The sequence below is a fragment of the Conger conger genome, chromosome 14 (assembly GCF_963514075.1).
Source record: "Conger conger chromosome 14, fConCon1.1, whole genome shotgun sequence".
Lineage (NCBI taxonomy): Eukaryota > Metazoa > Chordata > Actinopteri > Anguilliformes > Congridae > Conger > Conger conger.
The window spans coordinates 1,833,206-1,848,590 of record NC_083773.1 but is presented as its reverse complement, the minus strand read 5'-3'; the positions used below and the strand labels follow the sequence as shown (position 1 = coordinate 1,848,590).

General features: G+C 40.7%; 9 non-coding genes across 9 annotated transcripts; all 9 read right to left on the bottom strand.

The window, feature by feature from the left end:
* Positions 1–1,327: 1,327 nt before the first annotated feature.
* LOC133110794 (U1 spliceosomal RNA) lies at positions 1,328–1,491 on the bottom strand. The gene has a single exon (XR_009704928.1). It is a non-coding gene; the product is annotated as a U1 spliceosomal RNA (small nuclear RNA).
* An 834-nt stretch (positions 1,492–2,325) lies between these two features.
* On the bottom strand, positions 2,326–2,444 carry LOC133110783 (5S ribosomal RNA). Its single transcript, XR_009704921.1, has one exon. It is a non-coding gene; the product is annotated as a 5S ribosomal RNA (ribosomal RNA).
* A 981-nt stretch (positions 2,445–3,425) lies between these two features.
* On the bottom strand, positions 3,426–3,589 carry LOC133110791 (U1 spliceosomal RNA). The gene has a single exon (XR_009704926.1). It is a non-coding gene; the product is annotated as a U1 spliceosomal RNA (small nuclear RNA).
* Positions 3,590–7,102: 3,513 nt separating this feature from the next.
* On the bottom strand, positions 7,103–7,221 carry LOC133110771 (5S ribosomal RNA). Its single transcript, XR_009704910.1, has one exon. It is a non-coding gene; the product is annotated as a 5S ribosomal RNA (ribosomal RNA).
* A 1,331-nt stretch (positions 7,222–8,552) lies between these two features.
* LOC133110777 (5S ribosomal RNA) lies at positions 8,553–8,671 on the bottom strand. Its single transcript, XR_009704915.1, has one exon. It is a non-coding gene; the product is annotated as a 5S ribosomal RNA (ribosomal RNA).
* Positions 8,672–9,639: 968 nt separating this feature from the next.
* On the bottom strand, positions 9,640–9,803 carry LOC133110800 (U1 spliceosomal RNA). Its single transcript, XR_009704933.1, has one exon. It is a non-coding gene; the product is annotated as a U1 spliceosomal RNA (small nuclear RNA).
* An 841-nt stretch (positions 9,804–10,644) lies between these two features.
* LOC133110776 (5S ribosomal RNA) lies at positions 10,645–10,763 on the bottom strand. Its single transcript, XR_009704914.1, has one exon. It is a non-coding gene; the product is annotated as a 5S ribosomal RNA (ribosomal RNA).
* Positions 10,764–11,504: 741 nt separating this feature from the next.
* Positions 11,505–11,668, bottom strand: LOC133110790 (U1 spliceosomal RNA). Its single transcript, XR_009704925.1, has one exon. It is a non-coding gene; the product is annotated as a U1 spliceosomal RNA (small nuclear RNA).
* An 838-nt stretch (positions 11,669–12,506) lies between these two features.
* Positions 12,507–12,625, bottom strand: LOC133110774 (5S ribosomal RNA). The gene has a single exon (XR_009704913.1). It is a non-coding gene; the product is annotated as a 5S ribosomal RNA (ribosomal RNA).
* Positions 12,626–15,385: the final 2,760 nt, after the last annotated feature.

Sequence of the window (15,385 nt, the reverse complement as noted above, 5' to 3'; positions counted from 1 at the left end):
CATAATGATGCTGCCATACGAATAAAATAGTTAACGACATCTTTGCAAACACATTTCGGGATGTAAATTAAGAATTCTGCGCAATGTCTGATTTCGTTACGTCAACCCGACCGGTGATCGTTGTTTATTTTCACCAAAAATCTAATTTTAAAAATATTTCCCACAATGCCACGCAGCATACATTTTCGAAATCATCCGTGCAGGAAGAGGTGAGAGTCGAGTAATATTTAATATAGTAGGCCACTGGTCATAAACGATTAATATTTTTTTCCACGATATATCAAGGGTCGTTTATAATCCCACTGGTATTCTGTGTAAATCGGAAGGTTTACAACGGAAATGAATTACGAGAAAGCTGTTCTGACGCGGTCAAACTGCGCATGTGCGTAGATTTGTGAATGGATTCGTCAATCGAACTCTCCCTCCGAGATGAAGTTACAGCGACAACCAGACGAAGTATTAATATTATGAAAATCATCGAAACTTCATTCACATTGAATATTAATATACTTCACAAAATACACAGACTGTGCGCCAGTGAATCATTAACGTAACACCTCTCTCATAAAATAATAACCTTACGACAGAGACTGAAGCATTACTTCAAAATATAAGTATTATATTACAAAAAAACAGGTTACAAGTCAAACATGCCAATGTCCATCGTGTTAATTCAACCAGCTATGAACTAAACAAAGTAGGCTATAACGTCTTTATTGGTTACATTTTAAACACCATTCTCGTTCACATCCCCGTTTTTGGACTGAACATTTAAAGACAGTTGAACGGAATATTGAATGGATAGAAGGGCACATACCGACAGGCAATTCTGCATAATGTCTAGCTAGCTAGCTAACACTGGTTATATATTTTAAAGAAGCAATGCAACTTAACTTAAGCGCATTTCTGTTACAATTTGGTGCATAATTTACGCATTAATCATTACGCATATGTTCTTAACACTATCAAAATATGTGCCCTATGTTTAAAAACGACACAAGTAATGAGCAACATGTCCACTTGAACTGCGACAATCTTTTTCAGATAGCATGTATTCCTAATGCCAGTCAAAATAAAGCATGTTTATTACAAATATTTCAGAAGCTACAGCATCGCCACAATCAAAAGTGAAAATAGGTGTCTGACCAATCGGGAAAACATATAAATCAATATCCGATCCCCATCAACACACAATAAATAGGCACTTTTACACAGAAAACCCACTTGCACATACAGACATGAAATAAAGTATTCACACAAGAGTTGGACAAATTAGAAGGAGAAAAAATATATATAACAAAACAGTCTATTTTGTCAACCAGAATATCAGGGGAGAGCGCGAACGCAGTCCCCCACTACCAGAAATTATGCAGTCGAGATTCCCACATTTGAGGAATTCGCAGGGGTCAGCACAACCGGAGTGCAATGGCTGAGCCTCGCCCTGGGTGAACCACCTTCTTGATCATGGTATCTCCCCTGCCAGGTAAGTATGAGTTGTACACATTTCGGGATCAGTCCCTACTCCACACCCTCCCTGTCACACATACGGGGACCACATCTTCCCACTCGCTCAACTGACAACGGCGCCAAATGAATGATTCTGCACAGTGACCGATTTCCTATACGTAAACCCCAATACTGGTGACCGTTATTTGTATTTTCACCTAGAAATACTATTTTTAGTATTTCCCACAATGCCACGCAGCATACATTTTCGAAATCATCCACACAGGAAGAGGCGAGAGTCAAGTGATATTTAATATAGTAGGTCACTGGTCATAAACGATTAATATTTATTTCTCACGATATATCAAGGGTCGTTTATAATCCCACTGGTATTCTGTGTAAATCGGAAGGTTTACAACGGAAATAAATGACATGGAACGAGAAGGTTGCATTGACGTGGTCTCACACTGCGCATGTGCACATGAAGCTCGTCAGTAGAACTCTCCCTCCGAGATTAAATTACAGTGAAAACCAGACTAAGTATTAGCATTATGAAAATAACGTAAGCACATCTTCGAAACTTCATTGAAATGGAATATTCATACAGATACTTCCAAAATACACAATGAACACGGACTGTGCGCTAATGAATTAACATATCTCTCATCAAAAAAAAGCTTACAACAGAGACTGAAAAATTATTTCAAAATATGAATAGTATTATTTCTTTATTAATTTTAAGGTGAAAATAAGGTGCACACGGTTGTTGATTTTGATGGCGACTGAATCAAAGTATAATTTCCCTGCATCCAAGTGTGACGTTAGTTTCCATCCGATACCTAGCTAAATAGCGCCCTCCTGTGGGGAAAAAGCAAGAAAAGCTTACAGCACCTGGTATTCCCAGGCGGTCTCCCATCCAAGTACTAACCAGGCCCGACCCTGCTTAGCTTCCGAGATCAGACGAGATCGGGCGTGTTCAGAGTGGTATGGCCGTAAGCGAAAGACCTACGCGCTAAACCAGTTTAAATAGTTAAGCAATGACACAACTCTCCAATATAATCATATAGGTTAAAATGTGCTACATGCTCTCATTGAGCGCACGCATATTTCATCAACAGTAAAACGCATACAAGACCACAAGTAATTGGCTACAGGCTTAAACCAAATCACTCGTACGTTCATTGCATTCTATTAAAAACACGTCTCTCTAAATCAAACATACCAATGCCCATCGTGTTAATTCAACCAGCTGTGAACTAAACTAAGTAGGCTATAAAATGTCTTTATTGGTTACAACATTTGAAATACCATTCTCGTTCACATCCCCGTGTTTGGAATGAAAATTGAACGGAATAAGTGCAGGATAGACCGGCACATACCGACAGCCAATTTAGCCTAATTTATAGATAGTTAACTAATTCGCATAATATAAATGTTTTGCCTTCAAACTTAAGCAATTTACTTGAGCTCAATTGAATTGCATCAAATGTCAAATCAATAACGTGTCCTCAAGCGAGAGACTAATGAGCCAACACTGGTTATATATTTTAGAGAAGCAACGCAACTGACCGTAAACGCATTTCTCTTACATTTTTGTGCTTCGTTTAGGAATTAAACATTACGCATATGTTCTTAACACTATCAAAATATGTGCCCTATGTTTAAATACTACACAAGTAATGAGCAACATGTCCACTTGAACGGCGACAATCTTTTTCAGATAGCATGTATTCCTAATGCCAGTCAAAATAAAGCATGTTTATTACAAATATTTCAGAAGCTACAGCATCGCCACAATCAATCGTGAAAACATATAAATCAATATCCGATCCCCATCAACACACAATAAATAGGCACTTGAAGACAGAAAACCCACTTGCACATACAGACATGAAATAAAGTATTCACACAAGAGTTGGAGAAATTAGAAAGAGAAAATATATACATAATAAAACAGTCTATTTTTTCAACCAGAATATCAGGGGAGAGCGCGAACGCAGTCCCCCACTACCAGAAATTATGCAGTCGAGATTCCCACATTTGGGGAATTCGCAGGGGTCAGCACAACCGGAGTGCAATGGCTGAGCCTCGCCCTGGGTGAACCACCTTCATGATCATGGTATCTCCCCTGCCAGGTAAGTATGAGTTGTACACATTTCGGGATCAGTCCCTACTCCACACCCTCCCTGTCACACATACGGGGACCACATCTTCCCACTCGCTCAACTGACGCTAAATTAACGATTCTGCACAGTGCGCCTTTTCATTACGTAAGTCCGAACATTGGTGATGATCGTTCTTAAATATTTTCTCCGATAAATCCCATTTTAAAGCCATTTCCCACAATACCACACAGCACATTTTCGAAATCGTCCATACAGGAAGAAGCGAGAGGTAGCAAATCTTGAAGATAGTATTCACTGGTCAGAAACGATTAATAGGCCTATTTATTTTTTTACGATTTATTGTAGTTTATCATTTGTAGTTTATTCTGTGTAAATCGGAACGGTTAGTTACAGAACTTAGAGGAGCAAGAGAAAGCAGCTGACACGGTCTCACACTGCGCATGTGCGCAGATTTGAAGCTCGTCTACTCAACTCTCGGAGATGAAGTTTCAGCGAAAACCAAACTAAATATGAACATTATGAAACTTATGCATGTTAAATTAAAACATTCAATATGCACACACAATTCACAAACGCACATAAACACAAACGCTCGTGAATCCGTTAGGCTACGATACGATACGATACGATGAACTTTATTGTCCCGCTCAGGGAAATTTGTCTTGGACTCTGCGATGCGTCATGAATGCCTTGACAGTCACAATGACAACAAACAATACATCCTCAGCCATAACAGCATCAACAATTACATAACAGTATTGCACATATCCCATAACATAACACATACATACACCTCATAATAGTACATGCTAAAAGATCACCGTAATAAAGGCACTATAAAAATTATGACATAAACTTCAGCCTCAAGCAGCATTGTTAAGAAATTGAATGGAAGTTGGAACAAATGAGTTCTTAAAACGATTGAGTTTGCAGTGAGGGACTCTATATCGCCTCCCCGAGGGTAGGAGGTCATACTCTGAATGGAGAATGTGAGAAGGGTCGTTAACTATTCTCTGGGCTTGCCTAAGAACAGTTTGTTCATAAATAGACTGCAAGGTCTGGTAGCTGCTTTTTCCAATGACCTTCATGGCCGTATGCACCAGACGAGCGAGTTTAGTTTTTAGTTTTGCGGTGAGGTTGCCATACCAGGATGACATCCCATATCTGATTAAACTCTCCAGCACTGCCTGGTAAAATAAAAACATGATGCTTTTGTCCACCCCATATACTCTCAGTCTGCGTAGGAAATACAGTCTCTGCTGTAGACGAGAACACAAGATATCAACATGCACATACCAACTAAAAGTGTCATCTAAGTGAACTCCAAGATACTTATAAGAGCTGACCTGTTCAATGGGTGAGTCGTGTATAACGACAGGGCTATGATCCCCTACTGATCTCGGGTCTAAGACCAACTCTTTAGTTTTGTTAACATTCAGAGTGAGGTGGTGAGCATCACACCATTGCACAAAGTTTTCTATTTCAGAAAAATAGGCTGAGGTACTGGAATCTTTGTGCAGTAGACTGAGGATGGCGGTATCATCAGAAAATTTAAAAACAAGGTTCCCTGGGTGGCTGTTTATACAGTCATTAGTATAAAGTGTAAAAAGAACCGGGGAGCTGACACAACCCTGTGGAGCACCTGTGCTGATTGATTTACATTCTGAGAGGGTGTTATTGACTCTAACCTGCTGACTCCGATTGGTTAAAAAGGAAAAATACCACTTAATTAAAAAAGGGTTAACACTCATCTGCCTCAGTTTAGAAATGAGCAGATGGGGTTGAAGTGTGTTAAAAGCCGAGCTAAAATCAATAAATAAAATCCGTGCATATGCTTTTGGGCATTCCAAGTGCTTGACAGTGGAGTGGGTGATGCTGTTAATAGCGTCATCAGTACCTCTCCCCTGCCTATAAGCAAACTGGTATGGATCAAGTACCAAGTTGACCTCTGCCTTAAGCACAGATAACATGTATTTCTCAAAACTTTTCATTACAATCGAAGTCAGGGCCACAGGTCTAAAATCATTGTTATCAACTGGACACGGTTTCTTAGCTACAGGAACTATGATGGATTTTTTCCACAGAGCAGGAACAGTGTGTGAATCCACAGACCGCTGAAAGATGGGGCACCAAGCTGGAGTAAGCTCTTCTGCACATGCCTTTAAAAGCAGTGCAGAAATGCCATCTGGGCCGGTGGATTTATTAGTGCATACATGTTTGAAAATAGACTGAATCCTGAGTGGATCAATTATAATCCTACAGCTAACATCAGTTAAGATAGTTTCTATGACATTATTAGATTCCACAGAAAAGTCATGGTTGTCAAATCTGAGAAAAAAGTAATTCAGTTCATTTGCCTTCCCCAGATCATCATCAGTACTGAGGCGTTTCTTGGTGGTATTCATATTTGTAATAGCCTTCATGGAGTCCCACAGCTTTTTTGAATCCATTGCCATAAAAGTCTGCTCTATGGTGTCCTTGTGATGTTTTCTGGCTTCCCTCAGCCTCTGGTTGAGTTCTCTTTGCACCGTTTTCAGTCCTGCTCTATCATTATTTTTAAAGGCTAACTTTTTCCTATTAATACAGTCCTTTACACTCTTGGATATATAGGGCTTATTGTTGGGATACTCAATAATTTCCTTTTTTGTAACCACATTGTCTGCACAGAAATGTATGTAGTCTGTTATCACTTCAGTAGCCTCATCAATCTCCAGATTAGAGAATATGTCCCAGTCTGTGCAGAGAAAGGATCCTTTGAGTGTTTCTATGCTGTCCTTGTCCCACACTGTCACTGTCTTAGTTTGTGGTTTACTCCTTTTAAAAACAGCCTTATAAATTGGGATTAACTGGACAGTGTTATGATCAGAGTTTGACAGTGGGGACAATGGTTTTGCTATGTATGCATTTTTTATGTTTCCGTAACATTTATCCAAAACTCTGTTGTTTCGTGTGCCGCATGTCACATATTGCTCAAATCCAGGGAGAGATAGTTCCAATTTACAATGGTTGAAATCCCCGAGAATCACAATCGGGGCTCCCGGTGTGCGTTGCAGTTGTTGGTGAACATTCTGATAGCAGCCCTTGCTGCGTTTCCACTGGGGGGAATATACACAGCACATATTAAAATATTTCCAAACTCCCTCGGTAAGTAGTGGGGTCTCAGAGACAGGCACAGCAGCTCCACGTCAGCAGTGCATACAGTCTCTCTCACAGTGTAATTCCTACACCAGCTGTCATTCACAAACAGACAGACCCCACCCCCTCGGCTCTTCCCCGACAGCTAACGCCTCCTCTCATTATGAAAATGATTTCGAAATAAAAATAGCATTCATATTATATTCATAATAATGTATATAATATCACGCAACGTTATAAAAACGAGTTAACGTTATGTTGCACACAGTTATTGATCTTCGGGTGACTGGAGCAAAGTATAATTTCCCTTTTTCTAAGTGTGAATAAATACGACGACGTTTGTTTCCATCTGAAAACCTGCGAAATAGCGCCCTCCTATGGGAAAAAGCAAGAAAAGCTTACAGCACCTGGTATTCCCAGGCGGTCTCCCATCCAAGTACTAACCAGGCCCGACCCTGCTTAGCTTCCGAGATCAGACGAGATCGGGCGTGTTCAGAGTGGTATGGCCGTAAGCGAAAGACCTACGCGCTAAACCAGTTTAAATAGTTAAGCAATGACACAACTCTCCAATATAATCATATAGGTTAAAATGTGCTACATGCTCTCATTGAGCGCACGCATATTTCATCAACAGTAAAACGCATACCATGAATACAAGACCACAAGTAATTGGCTACAGGCTTAAACCAAATCACTCGTACGTTCATTGCATTCTATTAAAAACACGTCTCTCTAAATCAAACATACCAACGCCCATCGTGTTAATTCAACCAGCTGTGAACTAAACTAAGTAGGCTATAAAATGTCTTTATTGGTTACAACATTTTAAATACCATTCTCGTTCACATCCCCGTGTTTGGAATGAAAATTGAACGGAATAAGTGCAGGATAGACCGGCACATACCGACAGGCAATTTAGCCTAATTTATAGATAGTTAACTAATTCGCATAATATAAATGTTTTGCCTTCAAACTTAAGCAATTTACTTGAGCTCAATTGAATCGCATCAAATGTCAAATCAATAACGTGTCCTCGTCGACACTTTTACCTCAGTGCTGTTGAGCTGTTAGCGACAGAGATGCGTTTGAGGTTAAACTTGTGGGTAAGGTTACCATTAACTACCGTCTCAAATTCAGCATCAACAGTAATGACCGCCAGGTGATCTGTGCGGCAATAGACCATTCGTGAAAAGACAGGGTACTTTCCGACACAAATATACATGGACTGTACTTTATTGATACCAGGAGGGAATTGTGCTATGTTCTTATTCTCATTCAGACTGCAGTGAATATCACAATAATGTGTGTGAGTAAAACAATAAGTGGGCAGATTTGAAGGTGTTGGGCAGGACACAGGCCAGAGCAGGGCCACAGAAAACCAACGCAGCCTGGAGGTTCTGGAGGGTAAAACCGCATCCCGTCCGATTTCATTACCCGTCGCCTCTTCCGCGCGCCAGTGTTGTCGCAGTATATTTGGATGGGCATGAACAGGCCTCTCTCTGTCCTCCTTCAACCTCGGGGACTCTGTAGACCAGCCTGGGCCTTTTTGAGTTCCCCTTGCTGGTGATCCTGTGTCTCTCTCCCTGTCATTTGGATGTCTGCCTGAATGAGCTGCTAATTGCTTGATTGGCTCCACCTGCCTGCAGCAGAGGACGATATTAGAAGATCTTTTGAGCAGACTTTTGGGTATTATTATTTTTTTTTAAAGGTGAAAATAAGGTGCACACGGTTGTTGATTTTGATAGCGGCTGAATCGAAGTATAATTTCCCTGCATCCAAGTGTGACGTTAGTTTCCATCCGATACCTAGCTAAATAGCGCCCTCCTGTGGGGAAAAAGCAAGAAAAGCTTACAGCACCGGGTATTCCCAGGCGGTCTCCCATCCAAGTACTAACCAGGCCCGACCCTGCTTAGCTTCCGAGATCAGACGAGATCGGGCGTATTCAGAGTGGTATGGCCGTAAGCGAAGGACCCACGAGCTAAACCCGTTCAAATAGTGAAGCAATGATACAACTCTCCAATATAATCCTTTCGGTTCAAATATGCTACATGCTCTCATTTGGCACACGCATATTTCATCAACAGTAAAACGCATACCATGCATACAAGACCACAAGTAATTGGCTACAGGTTTAAAACAAATCACTCGTACGTTCATTGCATTCTATTCAAAACACGTCTCTCTAAATCGAACATACCAATGCCCATCGTGTTAATTCAACCAGCTATGAACTAAACTAAGTAGGCTATAAAATGTCTTTATTGGTTACAGCATTTTAAACACCATTCTCGTTCACATCCCCGTTTTTGGAATGAAAATTGAACGGAATAAGTGCAGGATAGACCGGCACATACCGACAGCCAATTTAGCCTAATTTATAGATAGTTAACGAATTAGCATAATACAAATGTTTTGCCTTCAAACTTAAGCAATTTACTTGAGCTCAATTGAATTGCATCAAATGTCAAATCAATAACGTGTCCTCAAGCGAGAGACTAATGAGCCAACACTGGTTATATATTTTAGAGAAGCAACGCAACTGACCGTAAACGCATTTCTCTTACATTTTGGTGCTTCGTTTAGGAATTAAACATTACGCATATGTTCTTAACACTATCAAAATATGTGCCCTATGTTTAAATACTACACAAGTAATGAGCAACATTTTTCAAGATAGCATGTATTCCTAATGCCAGTCAAAATAAAGCATGTTTATTACAAATATTTCAGAAGCTACAGCATCGCCACAATCAATCGTGAAAACATATAAATCAATATCCGATCCCCATCAACACACAATAAATAGGCACTTGAAGACAGAAAACCCACTTGCACATACAGACATGAAATAAAGTATTCACACAAGAGTTGGAGAAATTAGAAAGAGAAAATATATACATAATAAAACAGTCTATTTTTTCAACCAGAATATCAGGGGAGAGCGCGAACGCAGTCCCCCACTACCAGAAATTATGCAGTCGAGATTCCCACATTTGAGGAATTCGCAGGGGTCAGCACAACCGGAGTGCAATGGCTGAGCCTCGCCCTGGGTGAACCACCTTCATGATCATGGTATCTCCCCTGCCAGGTAAGTATGAGTTGTACACATTTCGGGATCAGTCCCTACTCCACACCCTCCCTGTCACACATACGGGGACCACATCTTCCCACTCGCTCAACTGACGCTAAATTAACGATTCTGCACAGTGCGCCTTTTCATTACGTAAGTCCGAACATTGGTGATGATCGTTCTTAAATATTTTCTCCGATAAATCCCATTTTAAAGCCATTTCCCACAATACCACACAGCACATTTTCGAAATCGTCCATACAGGAAGAAGCGAGAGGTAGCAAATCTTGAAGATAGTATTCACTGGTCAGAAACGATTAATAGGCCTATTTATTTTTTTACGATTTATTGTAGTTTATCATTTGTAGTTTATTCTGTGTAAATCGGAACGGTTAGTTACAGAACTTAGAGGAGCAAGAGAAAGCAGCTGACACGGTCTCACACTGCGCATGTGCGCAGATTTGAAGCTCGTCGACTCAACTCTCGGAGATGAAGTTTCAGCGAAAACCAAACTAAATATGAACATTATGAAACTTATTCATGTTAAATTAAAACATTCAATATGCACACACAATTCACAAACGCACATAAACACAAACGCTCGTGAATCCGTTAGGCTAACGCCTCCTCTCATTATGAAAATGATTTCGAAATAAAAATAGCATTCATATTATATTCATAATAATGTATATAATATCACGCAACGTTATAAAAACGAGTTAACGTTATGTTGCACACAGTTATTGATCTTCGGGTGACTGGAGCAAAGTATAATTTCCCTTTTTCTAAGTGTGAATAAATACGACGACGTTTGTTTCCATCTGAAAACCTGCGAAATAGCGCCCTCCTATGGGAAAAAGCAAGAAAAGCTTACAGCACCGGGTATTCCCAGGCGGTCTCCCATCCAAGTACTAACCAGGCCCGACCCTGCTTAGCTTCCGAGATCAGACGAGATCGGGCGTATTCAGAGTGGTATGGCCGTAAGCGAAAGACCAACGAGCTAAACCCGTTTAAATAGCTAAAGAACAACAGCAGTCTCCTACCAACGTGATTTTAAATCCAGGTCCAAATCCAGGAGAACCCCCGTATATGCTGAGACCAAACAGCCAAAACGGTTTGAATAGTCACTGTAAGGCAACGCAATCAGCCTCAATGTTGCACCACTTAAATTGAGCTATTTAATGGTATTCACAGTGAATTTATATAATGTGAATATTATCCAGGGGATGTAACTACATTGAGGTGCTAAACTATTTGACAACTATTTTTAATAACGATCATAAGTGTTGGACAGATTGATCAGTAAAAGCTATGTTCACTGAGCACCAGTGGTGTTCAGTACTTGTACCTGCCTATATCTATCCGTTTTCACGGTGAGAATTACAGAATTCCGTTACAGAAAAAGAAGCCAACATGGTTTTCAGTTGATACAAAACCACTGACAACTACTACCGTTAAGCATTGGTAACTCACCAGCAACAATAACACGGGTCTGCTACTACACAAAATAAACGAATGTCCAATTGACAGAAATTGTATCTTATTCAACACGTACTGTGACAAGAAACTAAGTCCGAAAAGAGTTCAAAAGAAAAGAGTGCCTGCATCAGACCAACATTAAACGAAATCACTCAATAATATAATCTGACGTCGCTAAATCAGACGCGAAATTGCACGTGCTGTGAGAAACATCACCTTCAATATGATATTTTTTTCAACCAGAATATCAGGGGAGAGCGCGAACGCAGTCCCCCACTACCAGAAATTATGCAGTCGAGATTCCCACATTTGGGGAATTCGCAGGGGTCAGCACAACCGGAGTGCAATGGCTGAGCCTCGCCCTGGGTGAACCACCTTCATGATCATGGTATCTCCCCTGCCAGGTAAGTATGAGTTGTACACATTTCGGGATCAGTCCCTACTCCACACCCTCCCTGTCACACATACGGGGACCACATATTCCCACTCGCTCAACTGACGACAGCGCAAGATTAACGATTCTGCACACTGTGCCATTTCATTACGGAAGCCCGAATATTGTTGATCGTTATTTATATTTCCACATACAAATACATATTATATGACATTTCCCACAATGCCACACTGCATACATTTTTGAAATCACCCATACAGGAAGAGGTGATATTTAAGAAAACCTGAATATAGCATTCACTGCCTATAAACGATGAATAGGTATTTCTCACAATATAGTAACGGTCTTTAATAATTCAACTGGTATTCTGTGTAAATCGGAACGTTTAAAACGTAAATAAGCGATATGGAACAAGAGAAAGCGGCTTGACAGGGTGTCACACTGCGCATGTGCGCAGATATGTGAAGCTCGTCGACTCAACTCTCCGAGATGAAGTTACAGCGAAACCCAAACTAAATATTAATATTATGAAAATAACTTGAGCATGTAGAATTAATTTATATTCAATATGCACACACAATTCATGAATCGTTAGGCTTACGCTTCATCTCTCATTCTGAAAAATAAGATTGACAGAATCTGAATCTGGCTGAAGCATTATTTCGTCATAGAAATAGCATTTCTAAAAACGAGTTAACGTTACGTTGCGTGAAAATAAGGTGCACACAGTTATTGATCTTAGGCTGACTGCAGCAAAGTATAATTTCCCTTTTTCTCCGTGTGAATAATACAACGACGTTAGTTTCCATCCGAAAGCATGCTAAATAGCGCCCTCCTGTGGGAAAAAAGCAAGAAAAGCTTACAGCACCGGGTATTCCCAGGCGGTCTCCCATCCAAGTACTAACCAGGCCCGACCCTGCTTAGCTTCCGAGATCAGACGAGATCGGGCGTATTCAGAGTGGTATGGCCGTAAGCGAAAGACCAACGAGCTAAACCCGTTTAAATAGGTAAAGAACAGCAGCAGTCTCCTACCATCGTGATTTTAAATCCAGGTCCAAATCCAGGAGAACCCCCGTGTATGCGGAGCCCAAACAGCCAAAACGGTTTAAAAAGTCACTGTAAGGCAATGCAATCAGCCTCAAAAGTGTTGCACCACTTAAATGAGCTATTTATTGGTATTCACAGTGAACTGATGTAATGTAAAAAAAAATTTAAATTAAGGGGACACTTAATCATCACAGTATAACACCAAGTCCCTTAAACTTCAGGGATATCAATCTGTCCATTTAGGAAGCACAAGTGATTGTGAATAAATTTCACCTGCTTTGGTGCAAATTAAATGACAACAGGTGCAATGGAAATGCAAAAGCAAGACAACTCCCAAAAAGATAATGGATTTGCACGTGGTGGCCACAGACAATTGCTCTCTCCTTATCCTTCCTGACTGATTCTTCTCCTCCAGGATGGCACATCCATACATGCAGTGGGTAGGTTTGCTGTGTCTCCTAGCACAGTCTCGAGAGCACGGAGGAGATACCAGGAGACAGGCTGTTACACAAGGAGAGCTGGACAGGGCATCAACCCAGCAGCAGGACCGGTATCTGCTCCTTTGTGTGAGAAGGAACAGGAGGAGCACTGCCAGAGCCCTACAAAATGACCTCCAGCAGGCTACTGGTGTGCACGTTTCTGACCAAACTGGCAGAAACAAGACCCCATGAGGGTGGCATGAGGGCCCAACGTCCTCTAGTGGGACCTGTGCTCACAGCCCAACACCATGCAGCTCGATTGGCACCAGGGGTGGTCTCTCGCACCAGGGGTGGTCTCCAACCCTTTCATTGTTACTCTGCACTTAATTGTAATGAACTAGTCTAATTGATTAACTCACCTCACCTGGTTACCTGGGTCATAACAGGGTGCTGATTTTACGGTGAAAACAAAAACCAGCAAACCCAGTAGCTCTCCAGGATCAGGCATGGAGACCCCTGGTGTAGGCAGTTCCTGGATGAGGAAGGCATTGATGCCATTGACTGGCCCTCACGTTCCCCTGACCTAAATCCAATTGAGCACCTATGGGACGTTGTATCGGTGCATCCGACACAATAAATAAATCGTAGATCCAACGTCAATAATGCAGTGGTGCAACTGTCTCACCCGTTACACAACCAAACATTTCAGGAAGGAACATTTGCAAAAACTCCCCCCGCCAAATACAAAAAAATGAGAATTTCAAGAAATGGTAGGCATTAGCCAAATACGTTTTTTAAGCCTATAGATTTAGTTGGCATAATTATCCGAAACTGGACCAAAACATGCCCAAGCGGACATCGACATCCACATCCCTAACAAATGTTATCTTTCTAGGTTTTGTTTGACATCGATTTTTCAAGCAAAACGACTTTGGCCTTTTATTCTACAAGAAAAAAGGTGCCTTCCAAATCTAGTTCGGTGCAATTTATGCTGATTATGCGCTTTGGGTAATGCCAATCATTATAGCCGTTACTGATTTAATTCAACCTTTGCGATCTTGTTGTTTACAAAAACTGAATTGGGTATTTATCAAAAGCAAACCGTATCTGCCCCCTGCTATCATATAAAGCAATGAAACCTACCTTTGTTCCCAAGACGTCCTCGCTTAGAATATCCAACAGTGAGATCGTTTGGAAAACACGATCAGCAAGAAAACTCTCCATCACGGTAGCCGTTTTTGTTCAAGCAAAGTTCACTGGAAATTTATAAGATATGACATTGCCCAGTACGTTCGATAAATAGCCAACTTGCCACATGTTTAGCTGGCCGTAAATTTGATCGGGCCTGATCTTAGCTAGCTAATTTAGTTGCCTAACTTAGCCAATTAACCAAGTCAAAGCTTCTTTTTTTGTTATCCCGTTTTAACGTCACAGGTTGCAAATTAGATTATAATTATAATAACGTATTATTATACTGTTATTCGTGGTAATTTAATACATAGCACAAACAAAGTAGCCTACATTTGACACGTGCTCACGATATTGAAGCTCAAGTCTCGCTAGCAATGGTTTGATATTGGAAGCTAGATAGCGTTAATAGCTAATTAGATAGCGAAGTTAGATTTTGCAATCGAAAACTAGGTTGTATAACATTAGCTACATTTAACGTTATGCACGGTTAAAGTTTCAATGCAATGTTTAAAATGAGAAGCTGGGAAAGCAATTGCCATCACGTGAAATTCGTAGTAGCCTACAGTCCAGTGAGCCTAGCCACCTTTATGATAGCCTAGATTTATTTATATATAACGACGTTAGGGTGAAGGAATGACCAATTTAGTCAATTTAACTTCCTATGTACCGAGTATAATACCGCCCAGTTTATTTTTTTATAATAAACACCGTCGACTGAATCAAAGCACCAATATTAAAATCAGAACTTAGGCTTTTCTGCTCTTCGTGAGAGATCGAGGCTTAACGTTAGCTAGGCATATTTGGTCTGAACGTTAATTGAGCGGAACTCGACGTGAAACGTCGGTCATAACTAGTGTATGCAAGTATAGATATTAATAGCACTAGTTAACCGGTAAGACGCGAAAATGCTTAACCTAATATAAATATTGCGTCGTCCCCAGTACGCTAGTCAGCAAACACAGACGATCTAACTGGGCAACATGTCCGCCATAACTCTCCGCACCATCTTTGCCCTGTATGAGTCAAAAGTAGGCCGACGCATTTTACGTCTGGTTGTAGCGGACGTGAACAATATTGT